Source organism: Lichenostomus cassidix, chromosome 9 (assembly GCF_008360975.1).
Source record: "Lichenostomus cassidix isolate B80296 chromosome 9, HeHo_3.0, whole genome shotgun sequence".
NCBI lineage: Eukaryota > Metazoa > Chordata > Aves > Passeriformes > Meliphagidae > Lichenostomus > Lichenostomus cassidix.
Genome location: NC_139490.1, coordinates 18,672,257 through 18,684,430, shown reverse-complemented (window position 1 = coordinate 18,684,430; position 12,174 = coordinate 18,672,257). Strand labels below are relative to the sequence as shown.

Here is a 12,174-nt window from a genome sequence, read left to right as displayed (position 1 = left end):
AGCTGAATATCTCTGTACAATTATGGCTCTTTAAGTAGTTATAATCTGCCAAGTGAGCTGTCATTGTATCTGATAAGTAACTTTGACAGCCGTGATGTTCTAATTATGGAGCAGCACTGGGAGGATGATGAGGGTCATTGCTGGGTTTTTTGCCCACTGAGGCTGCTTGTTTTTCATTAAGCACAGAACTGATATGATTGCATTTTTGGAGTGTTTGAAGAGCTTCATTCAGGTGAGATTTCCCTGCTTGAGAGCACCCTGCTTCTCTGGGTTTTTCTACTCCCTGGGAGAGCACCCTGCCCAGAGAGCCATGCCAGGAGATCAGTGCAATGTGCAAGTGGGCAGTTTTTGGTCCCCAATCCCAGTTGTTCCCAGGTGTTTTTTGGGTTTTGTGAGATGTCCCCCATCACCTCAGGGTGTGCAGCTCTTGCCCTGCAGACAAGAGCCTGGGCACCAGCACGGCTGCTTCCCTGTGCTATTTTATTTCTAGTTCTTAAAGTAGTGCTTTGTCACTCTGTTTCTTTTTTTCCTTTGTGCTGTTTGCAAACAAATACCCAGCTTTTTTAAGCTGTTACATCTATAAACACAGCCCAGTCTTACAGAGACAAAATGCTTTCTCTAAGTATTTACTGTAAATAAAAGATTCCTTGGGCTTTCCCTGACAACTCTTTGATCCCTCTGTGTTCAGAATATGCCCTTAAAATTCCTTGTACAATGACATTATTTAGCTCAAATATGGCCATGACAGACAGCCTGGTCCTTAGGCTTTGTAAGCACCTGCCGTGGGCAGTGAATTCCCGAGGAGCAGCATTTATTCCATGCATCTGGAAAGGAGTTTTTCAGTAAGCAAGGCTCTAATGAAGTGGCAGGAGAAGCAGGACCCAATTCACTCAGTGTGAGTTGTGAGACTCTGGGTGGCATTTGTGTCCTCAGAGCAAGCAGGGGTGACTTGGAGTGAAATAACCAAAGCAGTGCAGGTAACAATGCCATTGGTGATCATTGCTACAACACAATATTGCACTCTATTCACTGAGGGAAAATACCACTTTTTAAATGAAATCAGGATGTTCAAAAATATATGGAATGAAAGCTAACAGAGAAGCTGTTTTCAGCAAAAGCCTTGATAAGCAGTTATTTAGCTCCTCCTTGAAAAAACACGTTTGTAACCCAAAAATTCAGGTCTGTAAATGTCTGTTCTAAAAGCAGTGTGGACACAGCACTTGCTTCCCAGGGCTAGAGCTGAGCATTCCCAAAGGAATTCTGCCACAGCCAAGTTCTGTTTGACCAGCAGTGAAGGTATAAATGCAAATGCCACTAAATAGTGTTGAGTGGTAACCACAAAACTGGCTTTGAATTAACTTTACATCTTGGTAAAATGCTTCGTGTTTCCTACCAGATATATTCAAATTAATATTATAATTTACTTCAGAAACTGCAAATATAATTTGTTTCTTTACACTGTTGAGGAGCAGTTAAACAGAAACTACATAGATATTTATTTGCACTTTCTGAATTGCTGGAATGATTTATTATTGTGGAATTTACATGGTGTTACTTTTTTATTGCTTTATATTGCACATGTTTGGTTTTAATAGTTGCATCCTTCATTCCATTAATTTCAGATTAAAAATTAAATTGCAGTGGAAGTTCAGCCATAGCTCCTAAAGCATAAAAAATAAGCTTTGGTCTTCACTTTCTAGAATGAAAGTGGGGGTGGAATACAGACTAAGTAGAAAAATAATCTCAGCAAGAACTGTGATATTATTCATAACAGCTGCTGGTAACTGTGAGATCTGTGTTCATTTCTGCACTACAAGCTTAAGTTTTATTGCACTTTGGTTACCCAAGGTTAATTTAGCCTTTAGCAATTACTGATTTTACCAGTACTTAGCAAGGGATTGCCTTTTTGCATTGATATCATGGCAGAATTTGTAAATAATCAGTAAGATCTAGGTTGTACTTTTACCTTCAGCTCTATTTTCAGGTAGTCTTTAATGTGGGATCTCATTTGCTCAAAAAACAGATACAGAACTGTCCTGGAGAGTTCACATTGTAAGATATTTTCAAGGGTTTGCTATGCAAAGACTTATTGTCTATACTTCAATTCAGACCTCTCAAAACTCCCACAGGAGTCTTAACTCTTAGAGATGCAAAATATGGCTAAAGAAGCAAAGATTTTAAGTAATTTAAAGGAAATAATTAAACATCTACAGTGGAGCCAGCAAAAATATGGTTTTGTAAAAATCTAATTGTACTGAAGTAGCAGTGTTTTGTGGATGTTTTAATGTTTCTGCAAGACTGAGGGGGCTTTTGAGAGGAGTGAATCAAGTCTGACCTTTCTCTAGAAACAACTATTTTGATACCGCTGTGTTTCACGAAAAGTTTCAAATAGTTTTTAATTTCACTTTGGGAAAAAAAGCTAACAAGGTCTTCAAAGCTGCTGAACAACCCTTTCTGCCCTCTGTGGAGCTCCTGCTCAAGAGGGCAAGAAATAAGATAACATCTAAGACACAGAGCAAATAAATAGGGTTTTTCAGTGGGTTAGATGATAAAAAGCACAAACTCCGGCATGTTGAGCTCACTGTGGCTTTGAATTTACAGTTTGAAAGCAAAGCTCTCTGCATTGCTGAATAATTAATATAAGTAAGATATCTCACTGTAAAATCTTAGAAGGGACAGAGCCCCTGCTTTTACAATGGAGTTCTTAATGGCTGTCCTGGATCTTTAGGCTCAGCACTGCTGCAGTTTGTAGATCCATTATGGTTATTTTCATGTCAGTGAGAGTATAAAAACTTAATTTAAGTTTCCATATAGGAAAAGTTACTTTATTCTACTGCTAATCATACCATTCCACGAAAGAGCCATGGTTGCAATCAGCCAGAGATTGACTGGAGCACAGTGTCCCCTGCCATTGTAAGTACTGTGCCATGGAGTTGTTCTGGGGCTGGAGTCCCACCTGGATCACAGAATCCATCAGGACCTGCTGAGGTTGGCACTCTTGCACTGAAAAACAAGCATCTCGCTTAGCTATGAGTGGGTGTAAGTCAGTGTCTCAGAAAAATCTGAGGTTTTGCACTGCTGAAGCATTTGTGCTGCTGTTAGCAGCACGAGAAGCTGGCAATAAGGAGCCCAGTCTGAAGCAGGAGGTGCCCAAGGGCAGCTGAAGTGCTGAGGTGGCACACAGCTCAGGTTCTCACACCTCTCGTGTGTCAGATACTGAGCAGGTGAAGGCAGCCCTGCACAGAGCTGTGCTTTGGGTCTGTGTGTCTGCCAAACAGGCTTTCTCCTGAGCTGCCTGGGTGCCACACCTCTGCAAGCCTTTTCTGCATGAAAACACAGCTCTGGAGCTCTCATGGATTGCTGGGCTGGGGGGAGCAGCCTTGGGCTAAAGGCCAGCACAGTATAAAAAGGCACTGACACTTCTCTTTGTGGGGTAGGAAATACTAAACTAAACACAGCAAAAGAGGAGATTGTGAGGCTCAGAGGAATAGGATGAACTGAATCTATTTTTTTAGAAATAGAAAAAGCCATTCTAAGTGTCCAAACAAATTAGAGTTCAACTGATTTTTCTAGCAAGATTTGTGTTTACTTTTTCTTTTGATGAATTTTGTTATCTTTACATGTGATTTCCATTCTGATAAAGAGCCAGCTGCTGTAATTTTGACTGTATTGCTTTTCATTTGTGATGATGCTTTGTACCAGAAGCATTTGTGTCCAAAGTAACTCATCCTGTCTAGAGATCCAGTCCAAATTATGACTTTACATTAGGAGTTGAGTATTTCAGATTGTTCAAAGATAGTCAAGTGGAAGTAAAAACAAATGCAAAAAGCCATGATCAGGAGGAACCATATGGTACTCTTGTAACAATAAAACTCAGTGCTCTACTTTGCTGCGTGTCTGCAGGATGCACAGACTAATCCCTTGTGTCCAGGCTCCGTGCCAAGATTAAATTAATGTTCCTAAATTTTTTATTTAATCTGCTCTGTAAGTGAGAGGCCACAGCAGAGTGAAGAGCTGAGTGAAAACTTGAGGGTGTGAGCACTTTATCTCTTTGCCAACCTCACTCAGTGCCTTGTCTTTCATGTGTGGTTTTGTGGGCAAAAGGTGGAAGAGTCCTGAGACACCCAGTGCATCTCTGACATATTTTCCTGGGTGTGCTAACCAGAGTGTACAAGTCACTGAAGAGATCCAAACTGCATCCCTTCCCTTTGAACTCATCTCCCAGGCTGCTAGTGCCATGGAAGTTCCACAATTACTCAAAGGTACTGCAATTATTTAAGGTTGTTATTAGTGAGGGGCAGCCCTAGCTCCTAGCATTTGCCTCTCCTCTGGTTTGCATGGCTGAGTGCTGTTTAAATTCTGTGCTAGCCAGTCCAAAGTTCCTGGTGTAGTTCTCAAGTTAGAGCTAACTCCTGCCTTTGATTCAAAAGGAACAGGAAAACTAATTGATCATGCACTGTGTGCTTTGAATTAGCTAACTATGCCCCAAAACAATGCCTGTAAAATTAGTCAGGGAAATAATAATTTTAATAAATCCAACATTTTCCAAGCTGCTTTACCTCAGAAATTGTCTGCCTTGATACAGGGCCCTAGGGAAAGTAGTTTAATTAAAAAGTAAGGTTTTCTGTCAGTCTGCTGAGTCCTCTGCAGACTAAACAGCTGCTGATTTTCTACTCTGAGTGTGACATGGTGATGTTCATTTTTTTTATTTACGTCTGTGTATCCCACAAGAGAGCCAAATCTAGCAGGTCATGTTGGAGCACCTATCCTGCTGCAGGAAATATTTGTGTTAGGTTTGCCTGTAGGAATTCTGTAAGCAATACACATTTGCCAGCCAACATTGCTAATTCTAGCTCTCTATTTCATTTGCCAATCTTAGGAATATTATACATCATTAGTGATTTTCACATACTTTATTAGCATTTGTTCTTTAACAGCTCAGTAATACTCAGTGGCTTGAAATTATTGCAAGAATTATAATAACCTTTTAATCTTACGTGCAGAGACCTCTAGTCGCTCTTTTAAAAATAGGTCCTTTTTTTTAAAGGATATCCACAGTGAATTGGGTCAGGGCCTCATAAGGCAAGTTATCTCCTGTTTTTCCCAGTGTAGACCTCACTAATCTAGAGGTGGAATAGCTTTGTGACCCATCTTCCTGACACGAACGTGGAATTAGGGCAGTGGGAGCATCTGGGCTTCTGTGTTTGCTGGGAGATGAGTGTCTGAAGCAAAGTGGTGTTTGAGCTGCTGCAGCCACAAGTGCAGATGTTGCAGCCTCGAGTGAGCACTGCCCAAATAATGCAGGCAAGGTGTGTGAAGACAACACCCCAGACGTGTTTGGGATTGTTTTTGACACCTGTGACAAGGGGGAGCAGAGAATGACCCAAATAGGAACTGTGGAATTGTGCTTCACTTGGCTCCTGGAGGATAAAGTTCCATTTTTTAATGTGCTTTTCTTTCAGGCTTAACTACACTCTTGCAGGATTAATTTTTCAAATAGTTCATTATAATGTGGTATTCTAGAAAATGCCAGGGTAAATATTTCCCAGTAATGCTGGTGTAACTGTTAAAGGGACTGTGCTGTGCCCTACATGTTGTGGCTAGATGGGCCAGCTGTTCCTGTGTGCTGGGTGTGTGGCTGTGTGACCCCTGAATCCAGGGGGTACTTCCAATCCTGAAACTTCCAAGCATGATGAATGCATGGGATACTTCCAAAGGTGAAACTTGAGCCTGGCCAAAGCCTTCCATTGGTGCAGGTGGGCATGGAGCTCCACACTTTAATTAGAAAACTATACTTTTTTTGGCATTGTTCTTAAAATCACACTTTCTTGGGGTTTTTTCTCTCTTGAATCTTGCAGGTTTCAGAAAGAATAGAAGATTAAGCAATGTTTAAAATTATTTGCAATAGAGTGTTAATCTGATAAGGTTTTGATGGGAGGAATGAATGATGATATTTTATATTTCCATGCTTTTAGAACAGAGGGTGTTTGTGAAATGCACAGTCAGTAGTTAATTAAGCACATCTTTATGTGCACAAACATTCATCTCCTTGTTACATATTTTTCTAATCCCCCTCTATGTTTATTGCAGTTTTCTAATAAACATCCATCAGTTCTCCATCATTTGAGCTGGAGTGCAGACCTGAGTGGGACGTGGTGTGCATCTCAGCCGTGGGGGGATTCCCACAGAGCAATGTGGTCAGATATCTCACTAGAATCACAGTTTGTCCAGAAAAATCACACCTTTAAAGCAAGATTGATGTAAACAAAATTGTAGAGTAGGGAAACTTATTATGGAGCCAGGAGGAAACCCAGACATCACTGCTGCTTTTATGCTGCCCACAGAACTGTGTTTTTATCCTGAGCTATTGGTCCGTGCTTCAGCAGAAGGATGAAGCCTGGTTCATTTGGTGTGAGCTTATGGTAACAGTGAATCACTTGAAGTGCAAGTGCAGTTTCCCCCTTTTCCAGTTTCAAATCCACAGAACAGCAAGGGTAGCGGTGGATTTATGCTCTTGCTTTGCAGAGCATGTTGCCCATAAAATTAGATATGAGGAAATAATAATTTTTGGTATTATATTAAGGCATGAATACATCCCTCTGTTTATGATTTCAGTATTGCTTCCTGCAATTTAGTATTTCAGTATGAATTTAATAGCATTGACTTAAATGAGCTCGAAAAGCTATACAGTAGTTACTACCTTAATTTTTTTTTCCTATCCTTACAGATGTAAAATATCTCTAATTATTATTTTACCTCCTTTCCCCAAACAACTGCCCTTTCCTCCTTCAGAACGTAACCTTCTGCATTCTGTAATTATTTAAACAGTAACTACAGCCTGTGATAGAAAAACTTGTCAAAGCTGTAAACCTTCCCAGTGGCACAGAGACACTCAAAAGGTCACCAGCTCTGCACTGCAGGAGGTATTTGCAGGATTCCAGCAGAGAAACTTGTGTACAGCTGTTATCATGGAAGGCTGGATTAAAAAAATAAAGAGAGAAATAGAAATCTCTAAAAAAAGTTATTGGGCAGTCTGACATTGACAGCACACCATGGGTCAGTGCTGTGGTTCTGAGAAAGCAGCAAGGTGAGCAGGGGTGCTGATTTGCAGGTGTCCATCCAACAGAGATCTGGGCTGGTAAATTTTCCAAGAGCAGAGTGCCTGTCTTTAGATTTCCATCTACAAGTAAAGTGCTAGAGATTCAGATTTGATTCAGATGGAGAGTACTTCAATTTTGTTGTCAAACCTTTAGTTAGAATAAGAGGGAAGTCATGCCTCAAGCAAATCCATAGGTTATATAAAAGTCTGGGAAGCCTGCTAGTGGTGTGTAGTACATGAAGAAGATTCATTAGTGGTGGCTGTCAGATACTTCTGTTCTGACTTGATGGATCCATGGAGCTGTATTAAGTTCTGTGAGAACACAGCTAAGGAAAAGCTTATGTGTTAGGTGTGTTATTGTCATTGGTGTGCAAAGCTTTAGAGGTCACTGTAACACCTTGATCATGGCATTTCTGCCTGTTCTTTGAATCAAAGCTTGGTATACATCTGTTCTGAACAGGGTGTTTGTCTTTCCAAAGGTAGGAGTGGATTTGCCATGTGATCCTGGGGCTTTGGTTCTCAGGCACTTCAGGATCTTTCAGGGACTCTGTGGTTACCTCGGGAAGTATAAAACTGCAGCCTTAATTTTAAATAAAGGATTATCTATGTTGATTTGTGTGTGAGAAAAACACACATGAAAGTGTAATAAAAGGCTAGGGAGTAATAAAATTAGAACTGGATATGAATGTAAATTAGTAATTTTGTCAGCAGCAAACTAATGAAGCCTGGTTTCCTACAGGTTTGAGCTTCACATTTGATTTACTGCTACCTAAAAGGTACAAGATAGAACTGAAGCTTTTATTCTTGTTGAGCACTTTTAGAACACTTTTGTGTGCTCTGTTTGCTGTTTAGTGGGATGTGACCTCTTTGTCACCCCTATGCTTCTTCTGTAGCATCTCTGTATTGTGGAGCTGCATAATTTCATAGCACTTGAGGGAGACAATTCATCTCTTTAAAGTGCAGTTGAAGTTAACAAATGGTTTCGGGAACAAATCCTTGTGTGTACGTCACACAGCCAGCTGTGTCCTGGGCACAGCAGTGTAATCTCCATTCCATAAGGAACCATGGCATTGCCTGAGCATGCAGTTACCCCTGAGCTTGGGAAGACCTTTGAAATCATAGAGCCCAGCCATCAACCCAGCTCAGCCAAGTCCATCACTGACCCATGGCCCTGAGTACCACATTCATATCTTTGGAATCCCTCCAGGGATGGTGACTCTGGTGCATGAGAACATTTTTCCTAACACCCAATCCAAACCTGCCCTGGTGCAACCTGAGGCCATTTGCTTGTCCTGTCACTTTGTCACCTTGGAGAAGAGACTGACTGCCATCCCACTGCAGCCTCCTCTCAGGGAGTTGTGGAGAATGGAAAGGCTCCTGAGCCTCCTTTTCTCCAGGCTGAGCCCCCAGCTCCCTCAGCTGCTCCTCCTCAGCCTTGTGCTCCAGAGCCATTCCCAGCTCCGTTCCCTTCCCTGCATTCACTCCAGACTCTCAATATCTGTCTTGCAGTGAGGGGACAGAACTGGGCACAGGGTCTGAGCTGTGGACTCAGCACAGGGGACAGTCCCTGCCCTGGTCCTGCTGGCCACACCATTGTTGGTCCAGCCCAGGTGCCATTGGCCTTTTGGGCCACCTGGCACAGCAGCCTCACATTCAGCCCCTGCTGACCAGCACCCCAGGTCCTTTCCTGCTGGCCACTTCCCAGCCTGGAGCCCTGCAGGGTGCTTGGGACCCAACTCTTGGCCTTGTGACCCTCAGCCCCCCGAGTGAAACAGCATTTGGGGATTTCTGATTCACATGCAGCGGTTGCCTTTTTTAACTCTCGATGCCAATGATGAAATGTCAGAGATCCCAGCTTTCCATCTGAGGTGTTCAGTATCCCTGGTGTGGTGAGGGCTGAGGAGGTAGCAGAGGGAGCTCTGAAAGGCCAAATAAGCATGCAGTGTTTTTTAATAACTTCTGAAATTGATTTCAAGTGAATGAGGCTGTGTAGTTATTAAAGGAGTAACATTGGGGATTATTATTTCTACTGAAAGAGGCATGAATTTGGTGTTTCATGTAAAAGGCAGTAATTTGTAATACAGTTTTATTGATTAAAGCTTATAATCACTAAATCTTGCATGTAAATGTGACTGAATGTGAAACATTGTCTTTATCAATTTTCAAACAGTGGATAAATTTGTTGATTATGTTTCAGAAATTATGAACCCTCAGTACCTTTTTTGCAGGCTATTATAATCTTTACAGAGGAAATTGTATAATTATTATCCCTGCAGTAGTAACATATGGATCTCTACCAAGGCTTTCAAACTTAAAAGAATGTAAACTTCAAAATTTATAGGTGCTTATGGCTAATGTTAGTCTGAATGATTTGAAGAAAAAACATGCCCAGAGTTTAGTTCAAACACATATTAAAGTGAAATTCGCAGCAGAGTTCAACTCTGTAACAGGAAGGTCTTTAGGGAGCAGCTGGAAACCCTCAGGATGTACATCCTGGCCTGGCAATTGCTATAGGATTTCATGCAGGTGCTTCTACCTTTACATGGTATCACCAATTTATCCTTTTTATAGCAATTCAGTGCTACCACCATTTCTGTGATCACCAAATCCTATATCCCCCTGTTCCCAAATCCATTCCAATGACATGAAGAACAAAGCATAATATTGTGCTGTGCTGTCTGTTGGGAGAAAAACAATGTCCCAGTTTGCCCTTTCATTATCTCAGCCTTTCAGAAGAGAAGGGAGGAAGGTGGTACCAAGGTCCTGCAGCTGCAGTGGTGAGGCTGAACAGGGGAGAAACCTCCTTTTTCCTGCAAGGAGTTACAAACCCTCACTTACCCCAGACTGCAGGCAGTAAGATCAGTTTGGCACAATTCCCATTGGCATCATGCAGGTTGGGGTTAGCTCAGCTGGGTTGAGCTCAAGTCCTGCAGCTCTGTTTAATAATGAGCAGTAGTATCTGTTACATTTTAAAAACACTGTTTGTAATGCTTAATGGTAGTAGTTCTATGTGTCTGTCAATGTGTGTGTCCTGCAGTAGACATTAATTTTCTGCTTTGTTACAGCTCTTACAACTCTTACCATTTCCACTGCAATGTGGCCATTAAGATACCTTTTAAAAAACATTATGGTCCTACACATTTTAATTTTTTGACAGGGTTGGCTCATTTCTTTGGAAACAGCAGTAGAACCCTTCTTTTGGAAAAAATTCTTACCCAGTTTTTAAAAATATTTGCAGTTGTTTTCCTATAAGTAGGTTGCTGTGGCCACATTCTGGAAGTGTATGTGGGTTTTTTGCTGTGTGTTTACAAATATCTCACCATATCCAGGCAGCTGCCATTATCTTTGGCACATGGGAATATGGAGACAAAGTCAGAGTTATATAGAAAGCAAAGCTGGAGCATCTCACATAGGAGCAGGATATAGAGACTTCTAAAGTATTTGATGAGAACTAATTGGAGCATATGCTGCTTCTATGATTGCTTTGCATTAGAGCTCTGCCTTTGGAGAGGAAAAAATGATAAATATTTAGATTAGGGCTGAGAGAACTTTTTTCTGCCCGGAGCTGTTTCTGTTTTTAAGAACCATAGCTTGGATGTCTGCAAATGCTGTATTGTTTGCAATCAAACAGTGGATCAATAAAATAATAAACACAAACCACTGAAGTTAGGATTTCTGTTGATGGATTGTGTATCTGAGGAAAACTTTATTAAGAAACTATGAAGGCCAGTCTTACAGAACACAACAAACAGTATTTTCCATTAGCCTCTCACATTTACACTGGGGTTTTTTTTTTGTATTCAATTAAAATAAAACTGAAATCCACAATATCATTTTATATGAACGTTTTGTTTTGAAGTTACAAGGATATTCAAGTAAGTTTTTTCAGTACAAATCAGTGGCCATGAGTAAAGCTGAACAAGCTGCTTCTCTTCAGCCTCCTCCTAATCTCATGCTTTGCCCAGTTCATTCCCATGGTGCAGCCTGCTTTTATGGGTGTGCAAAGCGTTAATCTTCTGCAGAATCTGGTTCTCAGGGTAAAGTCCCTTCCCTCTGCTGTAGCCCAGATATTGAGGGTGAACCACAGAGAGCTTGGGAAAGAGCACAGCTGTGTCCTGGGAACCTCCAGGGCCCTTTCACACCCCTGGAGGAAGGGACTGGACCAGGAAAGTGTCCAAGCAAATGCTTAATGTACATTTTCAGTGCCTCATCATTACCAAAACGCCTCTGTGCGTATCCTGGAAAGGCTTTCCTAGGATTGATTGCAACTGTTAAGTGTGGGATTTATCTGCCTAAATATCAGTGGATGTAGCTGAGCAAAGCTTTAGCTCCTGTGGTCACGAAGGGAAACCTGTGTGATGGTAGTTAAAGGAATATCCCAAAAATGCTGTGTTTATGCTCTCAGTGAACTCAATCCCCACCCTTCCTGCACACACACACCCTTGCCATTTTTTAATTTTTCATACATAATAGGAATTATGAACTCCAACACTTTATAAAGTCACTGTCTGCTCTCTTCTGCAAAAATAAACACTATATTATAATAGAGAAAGAGGAGCCAGGCCTGAATTAGAGGTCATAGATTCAGAGTTAATTTAGAATTTGGCACTTGGCTCAGATATGATTGGCAAGGAGATTTCCAAAAGGCTGCAACTGTAAATTGGAAATAAATGGAAAAGGATTATGTGCGTGGGAGACAGTTTTGAATCTATAATGCATGTCCTGAGACTGACTTGCTTATAAAAGAGCATGTGTTTAATGTGTCATAAAAATATTTAAGTCACATTGGTCTTTGTATAAATATTTCATTTTTAAAGTTGGATTCTGGAGTGGTTAAAAATGAACTCAGTGTGCATATCCTTGCTATCAGTATGAAGGATAAAAAAAGGAACACCAGAAAACTGGGTCTTTTTTCCCTTTCCAGACTTGTATTCTCACAAGATTCTTTATGTTGTCTTTTGTGACCAAATCAATTTTTTTTTAGTCCTTGCCATATCATCTGTTTTGTTCTATAGTACTCCTCTGAGAGAAGCTATGGATCTGTGATATCAGGAAACAGTTTGGAGGCAGAGTGA

General features: G+C 41.1%; 1 protein-coding gene across 4 annotated transcripts in view; it reads left to right on the top strand.

Moving 5' to 3' along the window:
* CLSTN2 (calsyntenin 2) overlaps positions 1 to 12,174 on the top strand; it is a 298,945-nt gene that overhangs the window by 216,724 nt on the left and 70,047 nt on the right. The gene's annotated exons all lie outside the window — the stretch shown is intronic.